The 24,647-nt window shown below is 47.7% G+C and overlaps 1 long non-coding RNA gene across 1 annotated transcript in view; it reads left to right on the forward strand.

Moving 5' to 3' along the window:
- Nucleotides 1-24,647, forward strand: part of LOC127673386 (uncharacterized) — a 95,148-nt gene that overhangs the window by 59,249 nt on the left and 11,252 nt on the right. The gene's annotated exons all lie outside the window — the stretch shown is intronic.

Raw genomic sequence — 24,647 nt, forward strand, 5'->3', positions numbered from 1 at the left:
CCGGCTATAACTTCACAATCAGTTCTGATCAGCCTCTGGCAGCCAGCATAACCTTACGAGTGCAACACAGTTCAAACTGAGGAAACAGGGCCAGGGGTGGTACTGCATTCCTTTAATCTCATCGCTCAGGAGGCAGAGGCAGGCAGGTCCCCAACTTCAAGGCCAGCCTGGTCTACAGAGTGAGTTCCTGGACAGTCAGAGCTACACAGAGAAACCCTGCCTGGAAACCAAAAAAAAAAAAAAAAAAAAAACCAAAGGGAAAAAAAAAAAGAAGCAAACAAATAAACAAAGAGGAAACACCAGATATAGACTAGCCCTTTGGTGGGTTAATATAGTCCCTCCCTCCCATGCCTCAATGTTTATCTTCCATACGTTCCTAGGAAGGGATGCCATGGGCTAGAAGGGCCTCGCTGTGTTCCTAACTATGTGGTAGAGCTTCCCTTGCTGCTGGCCCTCGGCTTTTACTGGTTAGGTAGTGGTTGGCCGAGAGGGTCAGTGGTACAGCATCACCCACCTCACAGCCATCTGTGAGGCGTGTGCCCTACACTGCAGCACTCTGAGGATCAGAGAGACTGCAGACGGGCACACCTCTACCCAGTGCTGGCCTGCTCCAGTGTAAGGTTACACATAAACTCATGCCTTCCTACCAATGCTCTCTGCTTTAAATAAAACCTAAAAGTTAGAAGCTCCAGCTTACTTTTCGGTTACTAGCCGCTGAGGAAGCGGTACTGGAGGAGTGGGCAGGTTTAGAGTCTACAGAAGGCTCTATTGCTGGAGGGTAAAGAACTTCAGCTTTTTAAAGTTAGACATAACTTTATGGTCAGCATACTGCCAGGCCCAGGGTCCGACTAAGTTAAAGTTAATTTGCCTATCTCCCTTCCCATCCCTCCTGCGCCACAATGTATTATCAGAGCCTTCTACTCCTTATGAGGTTCAGATCAGCCCAGAAGTCACAGACACTGACTCTGGGGAAGGTCAGGTACACAGCTCTGCCAGACCTCACCCTATGCCCTGCAGCCAGGGGACCCCTGAGGCTGGCACTCCTTCCCTGGCCTGAGGCTGCTGGGGGGGGAGGGGAACAGCCTTCCCCTGGAGGAAACAGAAGGGTTCCTTCCTTTCTAGCTGAAGGGCAGGATAAAAGAAGGCTGGGGCCCTTCTTTGCCATGTTCTCCTCTCTCTAAGAAGCAAAACAAAACAGAAACATTTAGAATGCACACCCACATCCACCTCGGTCCCCACACCCAGTGGGGGGGACCCTTGAGCATCCAACCATAACAGCACAGGCTACAGATTAAAAAGGCCAACTCTCGGTCCCAGTCAAAGAACATAGGCAGGTCCGGTGGCAAACACCAAAGGTCTGAAACTAACAGCCAATGGTGGCAGAGACTTGAGCTAATTGTGATCTGAGATCCTGACACAAAACAGTGCCGGGTACTTCTGGATCTTTCCAAGAGCCATGGAAAGCAGCAAGGGAAATAAAGATATTCAGGAAAGCGTAGTGAAGAGATAGGTCATGGGCTTTGGGGTCAGAGAGGTCAGGAGCCTCCTGGTTGTCTCTGGACAAGAAGAATAGTGGAAGCCCCTGGTCTCCTCCTGTATTTTGCTTTGCTCTGAGCCAAATGATGCCCCACTCTGTAGACATACCATTTCCCAGGAGCCCCACAAGCAGGTCTAGTATTATTCTTGTTTTCTAGATGAAGATCCTGAGTTAAATGGCACGTATACAGGGAACCCAAACCTCATTTCTCTGACGAGTCTCTCTCTCATCATTGCTCTACTACAAAATGAGAATTAAAAAAAATTCCGGGGTGGGAGAGATGGCCCAGCGGTAAGGAGTACAGGCTGTCCTCGTGGAAGGCCTGGCTTCAGTCTCCAGCTCGCACATGATAGCTCACAGCCATCCTTAACTCCAGTTCCAGGGGATCTGATGCTCTCCTGACCTCCGAGGCTATGGCAGTGCATGCTGGACATATAAGACATGTAGGCAAACACTAGTACTCATGAAATCGATCTAAACATTAAAAAAAAACAAAAAAAAAAAAAAACTACTGTTTTTCCAGGATACCCAGGGCTACACAGAGAATCCCTGTCTCAAAAAACAAAGAAACAACAAAAAGCACTGCCTCGTGCCGGGAATGTAGCTCAGAGGTTTAGCACCTGCTTGGCTTGTACAAAGCTCCAGGCTCAATTCCTAGCCCCACAAAAGAAAAACCACTGCCTCGTGCAGTTGGAAAAGTAGTGAATAAATCCTATAAATACCAAGGGGTGTTCAGTAAACAGAAAGGCTTTCGTGGTCTGGTTGGTTGGGGTGTTTGTTTTTGGTTTTGTTTTGTGGTCCTGTGTTCTGCCTCTCCACTGGTGGTGTCTGGACATCACCAATACACTGGCTCAGGGGGGCTGCACGTCAGGAGGGTGTGAGGAGGCTGGGATGGGGAAGCAGAGCTGGGGCACTGGCAGGATTCCATTCTGGTGGGGAGCGAGGTGGGAGGGGCAGGAGAAGAGAGGAGGCCTTCTTCTCTAAGGGTCCTAATGTCATGGGTCGTTTAAGCAAAGACCCTCCCCATGGCGCTCTCTGATGAAGCAGCTCTCTGAGACAATCTTAGCTTGTTCATATTTCTTTATTGGGCGTGGATGTGAATGCATGCACTTTATTTGGGGTGAACCAGGGATTGTGTGCTTTTGGGGAAGGGCCCGAGAATATCTAGGAAGGAAAGGTTATTGGCTGAAGGCTAAGGCTATTGAGATGCATCGTCACATAGCACACACATTCTAGGTGTGCTGTGTGACAGTGCTCATGGTCACCTCAGTCGGGGGTGTTCCAGAGCAGGCAGTAGAGGCAGGGAGGGAGCAGCCCCACTGCTGCTGCCTCGGAGCCCTGAGATGCCAGGGGTTTGAACACAGTCAGCTTCACCAGGTCTTATGTCCATCTGCTGGCACCGTCCATGTGTCCCATGAGGTCCTAGGAAGTAGTTATAAGGAAGAAAGGCCTGAAAGCCACCACAGTCTTCAATCATGTGACACCATGGGTGCTGCCACATAACACTTAACGACTGGGGTTGTGTTCTGAGGAGTCCATCATTTGGTGATTTTGTTGTGTGGCGATCATAGAGTATACTGACAGAAGCTAAGACTAGACACTGTAATCTTAGGTGGCAGCCATCCTCTTCGGTCCATTTTTGGCCAAAACCTTGTGCATTATGTGAACACATAGGAATAGCAATATACAAATACAGTGATGTATCTATTCCTAGGATGCTGTAGTGAGGGGGTGTGTGCGTGTGTGTGTGTGTGTGTGTGTGTGTGTGTGTGTGTGTGTGCGTGTGTGTGTGTGTGTGTCCTAGTGACTCTGTTTCTCAGGAAAACAACATCCTGAGGCAGGGAAAGATTTAGGAGATTATGGCAAAATATCACGCAACATTTACGAAAATAAAATGAAAAGTATTTACAATAGTAAGTAAATGAAGCAACAGTTGAAATAATATATGTATAGATTATAACTGTATAAAGCATAGACAAAAGACACGGAAGCAAGATATAGAATGTAAAGTTCTCTGGATGCGGATCATGTGACGCTAGGATGCTCTGCATCTGGCAAGGGCGGGTGAGCGGAAGGAAGGGCCTGGCGTGGAGGCCCTTCAGCCCACCAGCAAGTCTCCTCCATGCTTCTGCACTCCCGAGTGTGAATGCATCTTCTGGAAATATCCCGAAGTGAGCATCAGACTTCCAGAGCTTTGCCACATGCTGATAGCTGCGGTTGGAATGTGGTTTTCCTCTATTCCCCCAAGGCTCTGTGTACTGAAATTTAATTCCCAGTGTGAGGTATTAAGCAGTGAAAAAGTCAACCCAACTACAGCCTTTGGGAAGGATTAGAACTAATAAAGTCATCAGAGTGGAGGTCCCTTGAATAAATCCTTGTGGCTACAGAAGATGAGGGAGAGAGTAGTCAGACATGCATACCCACACCACACACACACACACACACACACACACACACACACACACGCATGCATGCACACACTCACGCACGCACGCACACAGACTCACACCGCCTGTTGCCATGTGATGATACCCTGAGCTCTTCTGGACTCTGACAACAAGAGAGCATCTCTACCTGTGAATCCTTGAACCTCCAAAGCTAAATGAACCTTTTCTGTTTACAAAGTTACCCAGCCTTGGGTATTGTATGATAGGAATGAAAATAGGCTAAAACACTGATCTGTTTCACTCTGTGACACCAGCAAGGTTTTGTGGTGTAGCCATTCAGAGGTGGGAGGAGCTTCATCATGCAGAAGCATTAGGCTTTGCTTAGCTGGGACCAGGCACCACACTAGAACACTGCTTTACAGCTAAACTCTAGTGAGACTATTTCATAAATATTATTATTATTATTATTATTATTCACAGAAAGGGGATAGTTCATGAGTAAAAAAAGTACTCCCAAAGCAAGAATGCTTCAGTTCCCTTAGTTCATAAGCACAAAAAATAATGAGTCTGTTTTACAAAACAAGGCTGACTTCCGCTGTACCCACTGGGAGAGTTGGAGCTAAGAAGTCATGATGTTGGGCTGTGAGGAACTGGTGCTCCAGGGACCTAACCCTGCCGGGCAGCCTTCCCTGAGGACAGTGAAGGCGCTGCAGACTCGGACTTCCTCTCCCAAGCTGTAGGCTCCTCTTCTCCTCCTCTTTCCCTTCCTCTCTGCCACCCTGTTTCTCCTCCTCCTCCCCCTTCTCCTCCTTTCTCCTCGCCTCTGCCCCTGCTTAGCTGTGACTGGGTTTTTAGCATCTTGCTCTGCTGCTGCAGGCCAGCGAGTCCCACGAGGTCTTGATGTCTTGAGAAGGCAGCAGCAAGGTCAGAGAGACAGAAACGGCTTTCGGTTGTGTGTCCCTGGGGCAGCCCTTCACCCAGTCCCCACCTTCCCTTGAATCCACTGTGACCCTTGACCCGCCTGCTCCCAGGTTAGAAGAGGAGGAGTTCGAGGGCCAGTGCTCCCAGATCTGAAGCCTCATTACCTTCTCATTCACATTCAGCCAGCTAACTGAGCTGTCATGAGCAAGTCAGCAAATTATTCCTGATGTTTGCTTCCTGGAAGAACATTGAAAGACCTTGTAAAGATCAGAAATGCGCACGCGTGTGTGGGAGGGTACTCAAAAAAAAAAAAAGCCCAATGCAACAATTCAATAGCCAGTGCGTCTCGTCCAATCATATCGAGAGAATAAAAAGACAGTAAACAGGCATGGCAGTGCTCAGGTGTGTAGCCCTCGCTGTGAGACTGAGGCCGACCAGGACTGCACGGGAAGTCACAAGGCAACCTGAGATACAGCAAGATTGTACCCCTTGCCACCCGTTCACCCTCCAACAAAACCATAAAAGGAACAAGCGATGGGCAAGGTGGGAGGCACCTGGAGGCTGCGCACGCTCTGGTGATGGTGCCCCTGCACTGCAGCTTAATGTGACATTTCCTCCAATGGTTCAGCATAGTCATATACACAGACATACCGACAGATACACAGACAGAAAAGCCTGTGCTTGCTCTAAAGCAAAAGTCTTATTACCCTGAAAGCACTGGGTGTTTGTTATATACAGTCAAACAGGGAGGCGGGATTCCTGCATTCGGCTGAACAAAGGCTGTGTTATTACATCCAGATAAACAGGTGTAGTTATTATACCCAACTGAACAAGAAGGCAGCCTTAGCTAAGCTCAGTAGGTACCGTCTCTGTAGGGGAGTGGAACTTAAGCCAGAACAGGGGTCGGAGTGGGGCTGTAGTGGGCATTTTCTGAAACACTGACAACATTCGCCACCAGACATGAAGCAGAGATATTTCCACGGCTCCCCCTGAGACTCACCCAGGAAAGAAAGACTTTGTTACTCTCAAGGGTCTGGGGTTGACATGACTGACCACGCCAAACAATACATAGTCACTAGGGTCTACACCCACTCCCTGCAATGAGCAGCTAAATACAATATAGTTGTCTGCATAGTCAAAGAGTATTAAACAAGAGGATACAGGGGCTGGATAGATGGCTCTGTGGCTAAGAGCACTGGCTGCTCTGTGGAGGACCGGGGTTTGCGGTCCCAGCACTCACACGGTCACTCACAATAGTCTATAACCCCACTTCCTGGGAATCTGATTCCCTCTTCTGGTCCCCTCAGGTGCTGTAGCATACATACCTACATGCAGGCAAAACACCCAGACACATACAATAAAAATAAATGTAATAGTAACTTTAAATGAGAAAATTGTACAAATGTTCCTATCCTCAACAGCAATCATGAGCCTTGAAGACGCGCTAAGGAAAGGAAGGAAGGAAGCAAGCGATCATAAAAGACCACATGCTGGAGTTCCACTTAGCAGAACTGTCCGGAATAGACATGATCATAGAGATGGGAAGTAGATCAATGGTTGCCAGAGCCTGGGAGGGAGGGAATGGTAGCAGCTGCTCACAGGATTCAGGGTGGTGGAGTGCGCGGACTGATTTGTCAGTGGACTCTGGATGTTCTGAATACTGAAGTTTTGCACTTTAAACGGATGAAGTACAATTCCGAGCACAGCTTATAATCCAAGATGTCTTACAACCTGTTGGCCAGGGCCACGGGTGCCCTCACTTCCGGGTTCATGACCATCAGTGACACCAGTGTCCAAACTTAGAAACTAATTGCTTGGGATAAAATGCCAGAAGGAAGACTGCAGCGTGTGTGTGTGTGTGTGTGTGTGTGTGTGTGTGTGTGTGTGTGTGTGTCTGACCTGGATGCTGGGGACTGACAGTGGGGTCCTTGGGGGAAGCATGTGCTCCGGACCTCCCCAACTCCTGAGACTGTCTTTTAGTCCAAGAAACAGGTGCATATGGAAGATGACGACGAGGTGGGGGCAATGACAACGGAGCTTAGCAGCTGTCTCTAAAACAGACAGTCCAAAAAATACATGGGCAAGGAAAGAGCCGAACTCCAAGAACTGAACTGCAGGCACCTCAGGATATTCTTTAGAAATGCTGCATCACGGGTGTCCTTGGCGACACAAAGGGTGAATCAGCAGTAGCAGCAGGGACTCTGAGTCACACCAGCGACTCAAAGGCGGGGCTCTGAGGACAGCTGAAGAATATAGTGACTTGATCTGTCTGCCTTCAGTTTTTCCCCCCTTTGTGTGTGTTGGGGAGGAGGAGGAGGAGGAGGAGGAGGAGAGAGAGAGAGAGAGAGAGAGAGAGAGAGAGAGAGAGCAGAACCTGATGAAAAGAGAAAGCTTAGAATCAAGGGGGTGATTCAAAGGAAACATCCTCTCTGTCTACCCTGACGGCTCAGCTTAATTTCCTGGCTCTGCATACCACAACCTTTGACACCACAGGCAGAGTCAGTCTTCGGATAGTTCAACTAACAGTTGGTACCGGCCATACTTTGGGGTGGGAGAGGGAGTGGGAGGGGGATGGGGAGATCAAAACCCCAAATCTGAAGTGTGGCTGATACCAAGCACCGATCACCCTCGCACCATAGTGGAGTTGATAAACTGTTAGTTTCCATCACTCATAGACTTTGAAGCCAGAGCCTTGGACATCGATAGTTCCTTCCCAAGCTGGCTCTGGTCCCAGTCCATTCCCTGGAACTTGTGTTCCTCCTCCCTCAGCCTTCCGAGGAGCTGGGGTTGTAGGCCTACACCAGCAGGCCCCTGACCAAGAGCCATGCAGGGTTTGAGATACAGAAACACCAAACTAAATAAGGATAAACTTTCACCTTCTCAGCCCTTTGAACTTAAAAAAAAAAAAAAAAGTTTCCAGGGATTGGTGCACATGGAAATTGTCTGAGCATGTACCTCTCCTTGGAAATATATGACAGTTGTATTTCAATTTCAATGGAGAAAAGTACTTGTTTTCACGTTTTTGCATACACGGGCTTCCTTTAAAAGTTTACAAATTTGAAGGCACAGCATAGACAATATTCTCATGCCCCTACACATTTAAATTACTTATTTATCAATTTTTAGAGAGGGTCTCTATGTAGTTAAGGCTGACCTTGAACTCACAGAGGTCTACCTGTCCGTGCTTCCTGAGTCCAGTGATTACACGTGGGTCACCATGGCTGGCTGTCTTAGCCTTCTAAATGTGGGCTAGAGGTTTTTGTCCTCATAAACTTTATCAGGGGCCAAGGCTACATAACCCAGTGGTACCGGGCTTGCCTCGTGGACAAACACAAGCTGGGAATTCAGTGCTCACCACCGGGCATCGGGGGGTGGGGGGTGGGGAATGGGGTGGGGGAGTGGGGTGTGGGGGTTGGGGTGGGTTCTTGTCGAGTCGGGGTGGGGTGAGGTGTGGGGGTTGGGGTGGGTTCTTGTCAGCCTTAAAGATTTGCTGCATCCGGGTGTGACGCATGTTAGCTGACAAAGCCACATTTGTTTGTTTGTTTGTCTATCTACCTGTCTACTGAAATGCTCGAGTAGATATACGGAACGGCAAAAGCTAGATAATCCTGCCCAGGGTATCCATTTTGCTGCATAGGTATTTTGTAGAATTAATACAGCTGTCTAAAGCCTCTTTTTAAAGTCCCGCAGAGACTTGATGGGCCAGTGTAGAGTGATACGGCAGGCGGCGTGGGCTCCCCCTTCTCACAGGAGAAGGGGAGAGGGAAGAGCTGTGATGGGGAGGACTTAAAGGAGAGGGGGGAAGATACTTAGATGTAAAGTGAATGAATAAATAAATTTATTATATTTTTATTTATTATATTATTGTTTTATTTGCTATAAATAAATAAAATTGGTTTTCCAACTAATGGGGAAAAGCCCCCCCCCTTAAGTTTATTAACTCATTTAAAACCGGAACGCAAAGCCAGCACAGCCAGTGATGGAGGGCAGCGTATCTCCTGCTCTCCTGCCTTCAATAATGCGATTCCGGAGGCAATCCGTCCCTCCCTCAGAGTCCCTAGTCCTCTGAAGTATCATGTGATGGGAGCAGAGAGGGATTTGTTTAGGCCAGCATTTCCTAAATGGTTCTCTGGCGAGATGCCAAACGGTGTTTTGCCAAGAAAAGGGGTCTATGATAAATGTATTTGGGAAAGGCTGCATTAAAAAACTAAATGAAGAAAGTACATTTACCTGGCAGGACAGACACCAGGACCGTGAAGGCAAGACTTATCCACCGCACTCCAGATCAGCTGAACCTTGCAATTGCCTCAAATTTGGAAAACTCTACTAATAATTCTGTGGTACTGGAGGACTTGTTCATGTTCTCCCTCAAAAAAAAAAAAAAAAAAAAAAAAAAAAAAAAAAAAAAAAACCACACACACACACACACACACACCACCCGGAGAGTCATATCATGAATCTTAGGGTATAGTAACATACACCACACATCTCTGAGAGTGGGTGTGTAAAACAGAGCATTTGCCAGACTTTTTTTTTTTAATAGTCTCGCAAGATATCCCTGCTAGCTTGGAACACCCCATGTAGACCAGACTGGCTTCAAACTCACAGAGATCCACCTGCCTCTGCTTTCAGAGAGCTGAGATTAAAGATGTACACCAACACACTTAGCACCCAACTTTTAAATTTTCTGTGTTTTTATATATGTGTACATGTGCTTTGCCTGCACGTGTTTGTGCATTCATTCACACTGGGTCTGTGTGGAAAGCCGCGGCTGTATTCGCCATTACAAGATGGCGCCGGCTTCCACTGTGCCAGCTCCACTTTCTTAGTAAACAAGCTATCTGCGTATGTGCAAGAGTATTTTCGCGCCAAATCTCTGCCCATCCTGGGGCATTCTAATGAGGTGATGAGTGAACAGCCAATTAGGTGTGTACATGCCACACCAAGGGGTATATAAGCAGCGCCCATTTTGGGCTCGGGGTCCCCTTCCACGGAAAGAATCAAATAAAGGCTTGGCTGCAGAAGGATCCTGAGTGTCCCGCGTGCGTTCTTGCTGGCGAGACGAAAGCGCGGGACAGGTCTGAGAATGCCAAGAGATGACATCGGATCCCCTGGGACTTAAGTTATAGATGGCTGTGAGCCCCCATGTGGGTGCTGGAAACTGAACTGGAGTCCTCTACAAGCCAGCCAGTGTTCTTAACTGCTAAGCTCTTTAACTTTTTTCTAATTAAAAGAAAAATAATTGAGCCAGTTGGTTTGTACACACCTTTGATCCCAGTATTCAGGAGGCACAGGCAGGCAGATCTCTGAGTTCTAGGCCAGCCTGGTCTACACAGAGAGAGTTCCAGGACAGCCAGAGCTACACACAAAAAAAACCTGTCTAAAATAGCTGTGCGTGTGAGAGACCAGCAAAGCACTGTTTCAAAGGACTGGGGTTTTTTTTGTTTGTTTGTTAATGTTTTGTTTTGTTTTGTTTTTTTGCATTGCCTTGGAAACAGGTTAGTTATATAGTTTGCTTCTTGCAACAGTAATTTATGCAAAGAAATTTTACCAATAAATTCTTTTGATGATTAGTTTGTAAAATATCCCACTAGCTGGTTTTAGTGTCTTGAATTGAAAAATGTAGCCCCTGGATATATGCGGTACGTGTCTAGGTGCACTTCTGCGTTGAGTGGTCCTCTTTATGGTTTATAAAGACCCTGATCCAGGGGTGCTATGTCTGAGCAACTTAAAGGCAGAACAAGCACAGCAGGTATTAGTCAAGGAATCTTCTGTTTAAAAAATGTTGGTGGCAGAGGTCAGTTGACAGTGGAACCTCACTGGGGATCACATGAAGTCATTTCACTCAGCAAGGTTTGTTTCGGTGACGAAATATAACGTTATAGTGTGTTTCCTCTGGTAAAGGAGGTACTGGAGAGCCAAGCCCTTCGAGGTCATGCAAATGTGTGTGCAGGAGGGACACTGAGATTGGGAGATTTGCAATCAGGGCCAGCCCTGGCTACAGAGTAAGACTTTTTTTCAAAAGATAAATTAATAAATAAGTAAATAAATACATAAATTTTAAAAGTCACTGGAAAGAAGTATCTACTGATGTCCACCGTTCAGTACACAACACAAATGTCTGCACACAGAGACATCGGACCAGGCCGACCCAGGATGCAGAGCTCTGTGGGGCAGACCAGGGAGCCAGAGCGTGGGCGTGGGCGGCCGAGCTCAGGGCTTCTTCCGGGTTCTTCCAGCTTGTGTTGCCAGAGCCTGCTTCCTTGCCCTCTACTGAAGTCCTGTCCCTCCCTGATGTCAGCAGGAGGGTACCACTGCCTGGTCCTACAAACTGCCTCTCTCTCCACTGTGAAGGCTCAGGAAGTCCTGTGCTTTCAAGTCTCTCTCCCTCTGCAGAAGGCACTCATCTTGTTTATGCTGCAGTAGTGATTCTGTTTGACTCCCGTTTTCTTTCTTTCACGCATTTCTTTTCCTTTCTTTCTTTCTTTCTTTCTTTCTTTCTTTCTTTCTTTCTTTTTTTTTTTTTTTTTTTTTTTTTGGTTTTCTTTTAGAGACAGGGTTTCTCTGTGTAGCCCTGGCTGTCCTGGAACTCACTCTGTAGATCAGGCTGCCTCAAACTCAGAAATCTGCCTGCCTCTGCCTCCCAAGTGCTGGGATTAAAGGCGTGCACCACCACCACCCAGATCTTTCATGCATTTCTTGAAGGTTCTTTGTTATTTCTTCATGTGTGCTAGGACGTGTGCGCATGTGTGTATGTGAGCACAGACACACACCTGTCCCGTTGTAGATATGACAACCTGAAGACAAGGTTGTGTGTCGGTCCTTGCTTGTGACAGCACCCCTTCCCTCCCCCCATGCTGTGCCCCAGGCTGGCCCACGGGCTTCCTAGGCTCTCCACACTCCACCTGTGCACACTGTACCACACTCTGTAGTATGCAGTTCTGGGGGTCTGAACCCAGGTCCTCATTCTCTCAAGGAAAGTACTCTACCCACAAAGCCATCTCTCCAGACACAGCTTTTTAATACACATAAAAACTGCACCTGTTGATTGGATTTTACTGTATTTGGATACAAGCGACATATTGTGGTTTTATATCATGGTAAATATCTACTCTTTAAACATTTATCACTTCTTTATGACAAAAAAAGTTCAAAACCCTTTCTTCCAACTTTTCGAAATATACATTGTAAAGCTACCCTTCACAACAGGACACCGGAACCTGCTTCTTCCGTGGGATTATGCCTTATACCCACCAGCCAATCTCCCTATGACACTCTGGGCTCTTCATGTGATTAAGTCAGGCCCACCAGGGAAGACTCCTTAGCCATCACTTGCTTAACTGTGCCTTCTGAAAGAACCTGGAGGTGGGGCCTGATCTTCACAGTCATGTGAGGCCTCATCTCTGTCTGTCCCATGGCGGGCAGGTGTTGGGGGCTATCATAGAATTCTACCTACCGCCGAGCCATGGCGCATGCCTGTAATCCCAGCACTTGGGAGGCAGAGGCAGGTGGATTTCTAAGTTTGAGGCCAGCCTGGTCTACAAAGTGAGTTCCAGGACAGCCAGGACTACACAGAGAAACTCTGTCTCGAAAAAACCAAAAACCAAATAATAATAATAATAATAAAAATTCTACCTACAATAAAGCAAAGACACATTCTGGTCCCCAAAGTTTAAAACTTGATCAATAGATGTACAAATTGAATTAGAATGTGAACTTAAAATGAAATTTGACACAAGAACGTGCTGCCTTCAATCCCAGCACTCAGGAAGCAGAGGCAGGTGGACATCAGTGGGTTGGAGACTACCTCTGTCTGCATGATGAGTTCCAGGATGGCCAGGGCTGTGTAGTGAGACAAACAGGCAGGCAAGCAGACAGACAGACAGACAGACAGAGGGAAGGAAGACAAATGAATAAACTGCAATAGTTTTGTTTTTTAAAAGGGTGACATCAGACTGTAGAGATGGCTCAGCAGTTAAGAGCACTGACTGCTCTTCCAGAGGTCCTGAGTTCAGTTCCCAGCAACCACACGGTGGCTCACAACCCTCTGTAATAGGATCTGATGCTCTCTTCTGGTGTGTCTGAGGATAGCTACAGTGGACTCACGTACATATAATAAATCTTTAAAAAGGGGATGGGGTGCCATTCGCGTACACAGTTGGACACAAGGGGTCACACAGAGCTTAGAAGACGGTGCCAGACCGAGAGGCACAGTGACATCAGTGACTAACGTTTGCCCGTGCTGTCCTCTAAGCAAATTACCAGTCTTGTTCCCATTTTACAGGCTAGGAAACAAATTTACAGAGGTCAGAGTTCTGGGAAAGACTGCATGGCCTCCAGCTGGGGGCTTTGTGCCAAGTCCAGGTCCCCAAGGTAAGATGTGACCCTATCCTCAGGACATCCTAGTGAGGGCCAGGGAAAGAATTATCTAGAGTGGGGCTTCTTAAGCTCTTCACTCAAGAGCCTTTTATACCTGGGAAAGTTTTACATGACTCTAGGTATAGCGGTAGATAGATAGATGGACAGACAGACAGACAGGCAGTCATACAGATCAAACTCTCGTAAATAGCAAATCCTAATGAATTTTAAAGATACATTTATTTATGTATATGTATTTGCATGTATGCTATTATCCAGAAGAGACTATCAGACACAAAAAAGGACATCAGATCCCATTATAGATGGCGGTGAGCCACCATGAGGTTGCTGGGAACTGAACTCAGGACCTCTGGAAGAAGAGTCAGTGCTCTTGACCGCTGAACCATCTATCTCTGCAGCCCCTAAACAATTTTTTAAAAGTTATAAAAGAAGTTTTATAACAGTCTTTGATCTATGTGTGTATATAAATAATTTTAACATTTATTCAAGACAAAAGCTAATTTGCATACTAATGAAATAGCTGTGCATTTTTTTATGTAAAGAATTAAATCTTGGCTGAATATTTGATGCTGCAAGACACAGAGAACTTCAACATTTTTCAGAGCGGATCAATATTTTGATTGTAAAATCAGTAATGCTGAGAAGATTGCTTCAAATAAATTCCTAATACAAAACAGCAGAAATGTGTTTAGGGCAATTTTAGAAATCATTGGAAGTTCTAACCTAATACAAAACCAAAAAAAAAAATCCCTCTTGAGATTTTAATTATTTTCATTTTATGTGTATGAGTGTTTGCCTGCGTGTTTGCACAGCGTGTGTGTTCCTCAGGCCTGAAGAAGCCAGAGAAGGTATTGGGTTCCCTTGGAACTGGAGTTATAAGCAGCTGTGAGCTGCCATGGGGGTACTGGGAATCGAACCTGGGTCCTCTGAAAGAGCAGCCAGATTTCTTAACTGCTGAGCCATCCCTCTAGTCCTTGTTTTAGACAGGGTCTTGCTACATGGTCCAGGCTGCCCTTCAAACTCTCTAACCTCCTGCCTCGGCTGAAAAGGATTACAGACGCTGTGTAGTTGAGTACTGGGTACTGAGCCTGAGACTCTAAGGGAGGTGAGTGAGCTGGTCAGAGCCTCTGGCTCTACGCTAGAATTTTTGTTTGTTTGTTTGTTTTGAGGCAGGGTTTCTCTGTGTAGCCCTGGCTGTCCTGGAACTCACTCTGTAGACCAGGCTGGCCTCGAATTCAGAAATCCTCCTGCCTCTGCCTCCCAAGTGCTGGGATTAAAAGCATGTGCCACCAACGCCCGGCTCCCCCCTCCCCCAACCCCCACCCCAGACTTTATATGCATGTGAGCCTGGGTGTATCCACGTGTACCAGTTGGTTGCAGTACCAGCAAAGACCAATAGGGAGAAACAGATCACTTAGAAATGGTTGTGATCGTCTTTGGGGGGGTGCTAGACACCGAACCTAGGTCCTCTGCAAAATCAGCCAGTGCGCTTAGCCGGGAGCCATCTCTCTAGCCCCTCTTGTAACTTGTTAAATTTGCAGTGGCTATCTGTCATGACCCTGCCATATGCACACACTTCTTATTCCTCAGGAACTGAACGCTTACTCCCTTCCTACTCTTCTGAACCCCTTGTTACCACCATTCTGACATCAAATTCTATGAGATCAGGTTTGTTTTATTGCACATGTGAGTGAGGCCACACAGGGCTTGTGTGCTGACTGGTTTTGTGGCAACTTGACACAGGCTGGGGTTATCACAGAGAAAGGAGCTTCAGGTGAGGAAATGCCTCCATGAGATCCAGCTGTGGGGCATTTTTCTCAATTAGTGATCAGAGGGGAGGGCCCCTTGTGGGTGGGGCCATCCCTGGGCTGGTGCTCTTGGGTTCTATAAGAAAGCAAGCTGAGCAAGCCAGGGGAAGCAAGCCAGTAAGAAACATCCCTCCATGGCCTCTGCATCAGCTCCTGCTTCCTGACCAGCTTGAGTTCCAGTCCTGCCTTCCTTTGGTAATGAACAGCAATGTGGAAGTGTAAGCTGAATAAATCCTTTCCTTTTGAACTTGGTCACAATGTTTGTGCAGAACTAGAAACCTTAAGACAGCTTGTTTTTCTGTGATGCCATTTCACTCCACATTATACTGTTGGGTTTCATCTGTGTTGTCACAAATTACGGAACTGCATCGTTACCCCTACCCCCATGGCCAGTAGACACTTACCAAGCATTTGCCCTATGGGAGGTGCCATGGGAGCTACAAAGGGAGCTACAGGTGCTCCTTTTTGTACGGGGTCTTCAAACCTTCCTGATAGATGAGTCTTACTCCAAGAAATAGCTAGAGAACCTAACATAAAAGGATGGGACGGCATGTATGTTGAGACCGGGGCGCCATGTTTCCTCCAGCAACTGGGCAGTGAGCATCTCCTATCAGAGGCAGAGAAAACAGAGTTGGGAAAAGGCAAACAGCAGAGCTTGAACAGAACAAGAAGCCTGAGCCTCATATAGTCGGTCCTGATCCCTCTGGGATTCCTCCTTTCTCTTCCGCCAAACACCACCACCACCCCTCCCCGCCAAGATGTTTCCTCTTTCCTAAGTGCTTTTATTAATCTCACTGTAGCCCTGACAAAATCCAGCAAGGGGAGCAAGGCAAGGATCAGAAAGGGAGAGAGGCTAAGAGACAGATTTACAGTGTAGGACTTTATGATCAATTAATCTCTGGCTCTGAGCGGGGGAAGAGCTATGGTTCACGGCTCTCCTGCTCACTCATTGGACCGTTAACTCATTCCCGTAGTCAATACCTGTGGAGGACTATTGCATGTCCTGTCTGGGCCCTGCCACTGCGCTTCCAGATTGCCTACTGTAGCCACCAGGCAAGGGCAGTACCCTGCCTGAAGTTGGAGACTGTAGAAGGAGTGTATGTGACAAGGTGGTTGTTCAAACCTCAGGTCACTGGTTCCCATCCTGGGAATTCTGGGTGGGGATGGGATACACAGTGACCTTGACTTTACAAAAGAAAAAATGTTCGGTTTTGGTTTTAGGGCTAGGGATATAGTTCAATGGTGGGAGGTTTGCCTAAGTTGAGACTGCAGGTTCAATCCCTAGATGAGAGAGAGAGAGAGAGAGAGAGAGAGAGAGAGAGAGAATAGGTAGGTAGGTAGATAGATAATAGGTAGATAGATAAGCTGATAGATAGATAGATAGATAGATAGATAGATAGATAGACAGACAGAATTGACAGACAGACTAACTTATCATAAACCAGGCACGGTGACACACGCCTGTAATCCCAGCACTTGGGAGGCAGAGGCAGGTGGATTTCTGAGTTCGAGGCCAGCCAGGTCTACAGAGTGAGTTCCAGGACAGCCAGGACTACACAGAGAAACCCTGTCTCAAAAACAAACAAACAAACAAACAAAAAACAAAAAACAAAAACAAAACTGGTCATAGTGTGTTCCTGTAATCCCAGCACTTAGGAGATAGAGGCAGGAAGATTAGGAGTTCATGGCCACCCTCAGCTACCTAGCAAGTTCTGAGCTAGCCTGGCCTTACTTAAGACCATACATATCTCAAAGCAACAAACCCAGTGAAGGTTGGCATTTTGGTGACAGAGTCTGAGAACTGAAGTAGACTGTGATTAGTCTGTTGGGGAGGTGAAAGCTGACAGGAGCAGAGTCAGGCGTGCTTCAGAAGCAGAGCCCTTGTGCCCTGCGGCTAGTCGTCCAGCCCAGAGCTGGGGAGGGGAGGGGAGGGGAGGAGAGGGGCAGATGACCTCAGAAGGTCTTGAGTTCAGAACTTCAGTTCTTTCCTTGGAAATAAAGGCAGTATCTACATCCTGGGGTTCATTTTGTTTTCTGAGACATAGTCTTGGTAAGGTATAGCCCAGACTAGCCTGGATCATTCTATCCTCCTGCCTCAGCCTCCAGTGTTTGAGGATTACAGGCATGTACAACTCTGCCTCATACCCATCCTGAGGTGCCTTAGATCCAATAAAGAGAACAGGCCTTTTGTACAGCAGTATTTTATACTTTTTTTTTTTTTTTGAGACAGGGTTTCTAAATATAGCCCTGGCTATCCTGGAACTCACTACATAGACACAATGGCCTGGAGCTCACAGAGATCCACCTGCCTCCACCTCCCAAGTGCTGGGATCAAAGGTGTGTGGCCATGACACCTAGTATTATATACAGTCACTTGTCACCTCTGTGCCCAGGAGATGTGAAAAAGTACTTATATGGTCATGCATCACAATGACCTGAGGTCAATCCCTGTAACACACACACACACACACACACACACACACACAGAGAGACTTACACACATACACACATACAAACTATCATCATTAGGCCAACTATGGTGGCCTAATAACTTTTTATCATTTTCCGTTATTTATTTCTATATGATTTATTAATAACATTTATTAAACTCAGCACTTAAGAATCAGAGGAAAGTGATTCTCTGCGAGTTCAAGGGCACCTGTACTACACAGCCCAACTAGGGCTGCAGAGTAAGACCCTGTCTCAAAAAAAAAAAAAAAAAAAAAGGTGCAGGCCAGTCAGGCTGGAACTGTCCACCTGCCATCCCTGTGTGCAGGAGGCAGACAGGTCAGAAGTTCAAAGTCACCCTAAGCTCATAAATTAAACACACACACACACAAAACAATGACATCTCAAAAAGAAAGGGAGGGGAAGGAGGAAGAGGGAAAAAGAAAAAAACTAAGAGAAAAAGAAAAGTATAGGGAAGAGTAAACTTAGAGAAATCTGAGGGGAAACAAGGGTCGGGTTGGGTTGGTTGACCTCCAGCTATGCTTAGGAAACTCCCTAACTGTCAGAATGAGAGACAGTGGGGAAGGAACCAGAGTGCTTTTAGAAAAAAACAATCAGAACAGAACTGGAGGAGACTCAATTTAGGTCTACCTTTCTGTAATCTTAACTCTGTAAGAATTCGGAATAAAAAGTGACTACAGAGTGAAAACAGTCTGCAGTGGTTATGGAAAAGCCCAATATCTGTGTTTCTGTAGTGACAGAAAGGACCAAACATTTCCTCCTTCAGTCATTCATTCATCAAACACTTATGGAGGGCGCCGAGATGTGTGGTGGGTGTGCAGTGTGCGGACAGGGAGCAGTGCCTGCTTCCTGGACTCTCCGAGCTGGCTGAGAAGACCCGGTTGGGGCCCAGATGTTTCTTCTGAATGCCTGTGGTGGACGCTGTGCCTTCCGACTGCTGTATCCCTGCCTGGCTTTGAGCAAAGACACTAAAACTGAGGCTGACGCAGTGGGAAGTGGCCCATCAGCCAGTAGGCTTTAAATTCTGTGTTAAAATGTCCCAGACCTCAGGAGGGGGTACAGAGGAGTTCCTAGGACTGGGACTTGGGGTACACCAAGCTAGTGGCAGAATTGGAGCTGGAAGTGGGCTTACCTTAAGAAAGGCCTCTATGCCTGGCAGTGGTCGTACACACCTTTAATCTCTGCACTCGGAAGGCAGAGGCAGGCAGCTCTCTGTAAGTTTAAGGTCAGCCTGGTTTCCAAAGCAAGTTCAGGATAGCTAGGGCTACACAGAGAAGCCCAAAAAGCAAAAGAAAAGAAAAGGTCTCCCTGCTCCCCCTCTCCCCCTCAAGACAAGATTTCTCTGTGTAGTCCTGGCTGTCCTGGAACTCACTCTGTAGACCAGGCTGGCCTCAAACTCAGAAATCCACCTGCTTCTGCCTCCCAAGTGCTGGGATTAAAGGCATGCGCCATCACTGCCAGGCAAGAATTTAAATTTTCAAGTCGAATGTAAAGTCCCTGAAGAACAGTGTGCGCGGACCCCAGTTTGGGGAAGACACTTCTCCGTAGACTTGAGTTACTCTGGAAGTGTGGGTGGTACGGTTAATCTTGTGTGACCCATGTTTCCCTGGACAAAGCTTCTGAACCCCATCCTGTGTGAGCCTCCGGGGAACCTGTGTAGGGAAAAATAAGCTCCAGGGGTGGTGGCGGTGGGCATCTAAACAGGTGCGGGGACCCTGAGGAGTGCGCGTGCCTGCAGGGAGGCACGCCTGCACACAAAGCTTCCCGCAGGCCAGGCACTGGTCGATGACTAAGATCGGCCAGGCAGAGGAGCGCTGGAATGGAGGCTGAAAGGCCCGGCTGAGAGCAGTGCGGCATGGTGTTCTGCAGGGAAAGGACTCACGTGAGGCAGGACGTCGATTAAAACTGGAGGAAGGTGGTTGCAGTAGCCAGTGGGAGACAATCCTCTAAGTGAGATTGGAGGAAATGGGTGAGGGGCGTGACTACAGGTTGGGGGGCGGAGCACTGTTGCTAGACAAGGGCTCAGTCCCTAAACAGCTGGTGGACATGTGCTACGTCACGATGATTGTGATGAACCACTCGTAGGCTGGTGGTCCCATAAGATCATAACGGGGCTGAAAAACTCCTATCAGCGGAGGGTCTATGCAAGAGTGCTTCCCTTACACGGTGCAGCAATGCACTGCTCCGGTTAGGTGAGCCCCTGGGTGTGTTGCAGGTTGCATTTCCTGGGTTGCAGAGGCGACCTGAAACATTTGCACAAAGATGAAATAACACTAGACACGTTCTCGGATCCTATTCCAGACCTCAAGGGACTCCACCCAGCTACCCAGCCCTACCTAAACCCTGCCACTGCCACCCCAGGGGTGGGGCCACCAGGAGACTCCACTCTTCTATCCTCTGTACTCTGCTCCGTACACTGGTGTTTCTGTGGGTGCTTTTTTTAACCTCTCTCACAAAGGCCCCTTTAGTGTTCCCAGGCTTCCTGAGCACAGGGGGAGGAGAGTTAGTCGAAGCACAGCCCTCACGGGTAGAGAGAGAGAGTAGGGCAGGAGGTTGGGAGCCAGGAAACCAGGCCTGGAGGTGTCATTGTCATAACACCTAAGTGTGACTCCAGTCTCTGCATTTGCATGTGTCTGTAGTTTCCCATAAGAAGAAGTTGGTGGTGTGTGTGTGTGTGTGTGTGTGTGTGAGAGAGAGAGAGAGAGAGAGATTTGGAGCTGGGAAAGAACTCTTGGGTCCCCTGCAAGACCTCGGTATGACACGCTGGGGTGGGAGTGGGGGGCTTTTTTTTTTTTTAAAAAAAAACCTGTGAGTTTTCAACAATGTCTCATCGTTGCAAGTTAATGAAAGAAATCTATATTATTTGCCACGGTAAAACATAGCAAGACTGCATACATCTTTGGGTCTGGTTTTTCTTCCTCTCTCCCAGTTCCAACTCCAGTCTTGGACAAGTATTTCCTGGTATCCCCCTCCCCTTGCTTTACCCTTTTATCTGCTCTGAGCACATGTAGCTGAGGGTCCCTTCCTGTCTCTCTTCACCCAAGCTTTGCTTTGTGCCCAGCTCCTGAGATTAGGGAGTTGGCTAGTTATCTTACTTATAAATGATCCCCTTGAGCATCCTATATTAAATAATTATATATTAATCCTATATTAAATAATCCTCGTATGTGTGTGGGGGAGAGTGGGGAATTCCTAGCTTTTTCATGCATCTCTGGCATTTTGGAAAGAAATGGCTAAAGGATTGTTAGGAAAGAGGCTGAATAAAGGTAAGCAGAAAGAGCAGATTTCAGATGTAAGAGATGATTCTGAGCCAGACCGCACGGTGACGGGACAGTAAGTAACTCTGTGAGTCCAAAGACAAGCCAGAAAGCAGCCCGGACAGACGGCAGACCTTCAGGTAGAGCCTTGGCCCTGGCTGGGGCAGGGCACTGGCAACAGTGTTCTAACTGGCCTTCCCTTCAGAACTGCTCATTTCCTGGAGGAGTGGAGATGGGGGGAGAGGCGGGGTGAATACGATTCCTTCTGATCTGCTCTGCCCAGCTCTTTCTGTCCTGAAGCTAGCTCTCTCTCTCTCTCTCTCTCTCTCTCCCCCCCCCCCCCCCCCGCCTGCTTTGATTCTCCGCCATGTTGATTTCTCGCTGGGCCACCAAAGCCTTTGGGGTGCATGGTGCCCTCCCGGTGGCCTCCCTGGAATGGAATCTTTGAACTCACACACAGCCTCAGGTAGTGACTGGCCTTCTTAGCATCGTGAGGAGGCTCCTCAAAGGACCATGGCAGATTAACTGCCCTGCAGAATCACAGCCCCAAATAGGGTTATCTAATTAAAGACAGGTGTCATGCGGGCAACCCTAGCCCTTGGGAGGCTGGGGCAGGGAGATGGTTAGAGGTCAGAGATATGGCTTACTATTGATGAATGTTCTGTTGTGTGCTCACTTAAGCCACCACTTTGTTTCCGTCTGTATTTGTTTCATTGATATATTTTTGGGTGTGGGCATTTTGCCCACATGCATGCTTAGGAACCACATGTATCAGTTTCCCTAGAGATCAAAACAAGGGTGAGGGATCCCCCCAGAATTGGAGCCATAGGTGGTTGTGAGCCAATATATGGGTGCTGGGAATCCTATTCAGGCTCTCTGGAAGAGCAGTGTGCTGGCTGGTTTTATGTCAACTTGACACACGTCAGAGTCATCAGAGAAGAGGGAGCCTCAATGGAGAAAATAACTCCAAAAGATCTGGCTGTAGCCGGGCAGTGGTGGTGCACACCTTTAATCCCAGCACTGGGAAAGCAGAGGTAGGCAGATCTCTGTGTTCGAGGCCAGCCTGGTCTACAGAGTGAGTTCCAGGACAGCCAGGGCTACACAGAGAAACCCTGTCTTGAAAAGCAAAAAACAAAAAACAAACAAACAAAAATCTGGCTGTAGGGAATTTTCTTAATTAGTGATCAACGGAAGGCCATTGTGGGTGGGGCCATCCCTGGGCTGGCGGTCCTGGGTTCTGTAAGAAAGCAGGCTGAGCACGCTGAGGGGAGCAAGCCAGTAAGCAGCACCCCTCCACAGCCTCTGCATCAGCTCCTGCCTCCAGGTTCCTGCCCTGCTGGAGTTCCTGTCCTGGCTTCCTCCAATGATGGACTAGATTTGGAAGACTAAGCTGAATAAACCCCGCCCTTCCCAGCGTGCTTTAGGCCATGGGATTTTGTCACTGCAGTAGACACCCTAGTACAAGCAGCCAGTTGCCTTGAACACTGAGCCCTTCCATTAAGCTTTCGACTTCTGCATTTAACCTAGCTTTACACCTATATACTTGAGACCCCCTTCTCCTCCAGTCACCCCTGTCAGATAAGTAGAGAGCAGACTCTGAAGTGTGTCCCTCTGAACATAAATCCCAGCCAAACCTGTTTTCACCTCATCCCTCTTCTGGACAGATTCCCTAACTTCTGGTCCTTATTCTTTCCATCTGTAAAATGGGCACAGTTGCAGTAAACCACCTCACAGAGTTGGACCAAAAGAATCATTACATAATGTGTCCAGGATCGTGTCTGGCACCAGCACAGTAAACTTCTAGCTGTTAATGTTATTTCAAGATACTCCAGCCTCCTCTGTCTAAGTGCGCATTTCTGTGTTTAATTTTGCCTCAAGGTTTTGTTGGGGTTTTTTTGGGTTTGTTTTTGGGGGGTGGGGAGGTAGTTGGTTTTTTGGATTTGTTTTTTTCAAGACAGGGTTTCTCTGTATATCGCTGGCTGTCCTGGAACTCACTCTGTAGACCAGGCTGGCCTCGAACTCAGAAATCTGCCTGCCTCTGCCTCCCAGAGTGCTGGGATTACAGGCGTGGGCCACCACCACCCAGCTTGCCTCAAGGTTTTAGAGGTGAGGTTTCCTTGTGTAACCCAAACCAGCATCCAGCTTACAGACCCTGCCTCAGCCTCGCAAATGCTGGGACCACAGATACGCACACCACGTCTGGCTGGATTTTAAGTATTTTCTCTACTGTTTTTTACCCCCAGTGGATTTGCAAACTCTTGAGCCTTGCTCTAAGTCAAGAGCAAGATTTCTTTGAAGTCACAGGACTACCATAAACTGCCTATCACGTGCTCTCCTGGGCTATCCTGTGCTCTCCTGGGCTATCCTGTGCTATCCTGTAGTGTGCTTTTGCTGAGGATGAACTGGTCCCCTTTCCGGAAGCAAACATGCTGACAGGACGAGCCACCAGCAAGGTTTAGGGCTAACTGAAAGGTGAGAGACGTAGAATTACACATTTTATACAAATGAGTCTGTCAGGGGATGCGTAGACATGTGTGTAGTTTGTACATCATATCTCAATAAAGCTGTCTTTATGATCCTATGTAGGATAGTCTAAATAAATGGTCAGGAAACATCTTTAAAAATACATTGAATTAGGTTTTTTGAGGGTTTTGTTTGTTTTTGTTTTATTTTTGCTTTTAGAGGCAGGGTTTCTCTGTATAGCCATGGCTGTCCTGGAACTTACTCTATAGACCAGGCTGGCCTCGAAGTCACAGACATTTGCCTGCTTCTACCTGCAGAATGCTGGGAATAAAGGCACCACTGCTGTCTCGGAAATACACTGAATTATTAACAGGAATAATCGCAGGAGATTGATAGGTCTCAAACTCGGGACAGAGGACTCCCTGAGGTGCCGACTTAACTGAGATACGGCACCCTAGTCTCTCTCTCTCTCTCTCTCTCTCTCTCTCTCTCTCTCTCTCTCAGCTTTATGCACACCTGTTACAGAATCCTAGCTCCTCTTGGACACTCCTTGCCCTGCCCCCACCCCCAGCCCCAGCTTCTCTTCTCTCCCCAGCTTCTCTTCTCTCTCCAGCTTCTCTTCTTTCCCCAGCTTCTCTTCTCTCTCCAGCTTCTCTTCTCTCCCCAGCTTCTCTTCCTTACGGAATCTCCACCAATTTGGTAATGTGGTCTCTTAGTCTCCTGGCCTCTGGGCTCCTGGTTCCTCTCCCTCTCTCGTCACCTTCCTCTCCTCTCATGGCTTGATTCAGTCTGGGCTCCTCCAGATGCCTCTGACAGTGCTCTCCTCCATATCTACAATAGACTTCCCCTCAGCCATACAAAGGAGCCGCCATGTCTTCTTATTTGTTTGTTTGTTTATTTATTTATCTATCTATCTATCTATCTTTGATTCAGGCATACCAGAGTGGGGGGGTGGCCTTAAGATGAACTGGCTTGGATGATCATGATGGACACAGCTGCAATCCCAAAACTCAGGAGGCAGAGGCAGGCGGATTGCAAGTTCAAGGTTAGCCTGGGGTACACACTGAGACTCTCCTTTAAAATGGGGGGCGGGGGGAGGGCAAGATGGCTCAGTGAGCAAAGGTGCTTGCTGCACACGCCTGGTGACCTGAGTTCAATCCTCGGAACCCTGGAAAAATGAAAAGAGACCCAGTTCCGTAGAGTTGTCCTCTCGCCTGCACTCGTCCACCGCGCCGTGGCTCATAAGCCGCTCCTACACACGGGGGAGGCATTTTAAAGGGAGGGGCTGAGAAAGACCATTCAATAGGTAAAATGGTGTGTTTCAAAAGCATAAGGCCCAGAGTTGAGCTTCCCAGGACCTACCTAAAGCTAACATGGCCACAGTCTTGGTGTTCCTAAGGAGACTCCCAGAGTCTGGCCTAGGCAG

This window comes from Apodemus sylvaticus, chromosome 22, assembly GCF_947179515.1.
Source record: "Apodemus sylvaticus chromosome 22, mApoSyl1.1, whole genome shotgun sequence".
Taxonomy (NCBI): domain Eukaryota; kingdom Metazoa; phylum Chordata; class Mammalia; order Rodentia; family Muridae; genus Apodemus; species Apodemus sylvaticus.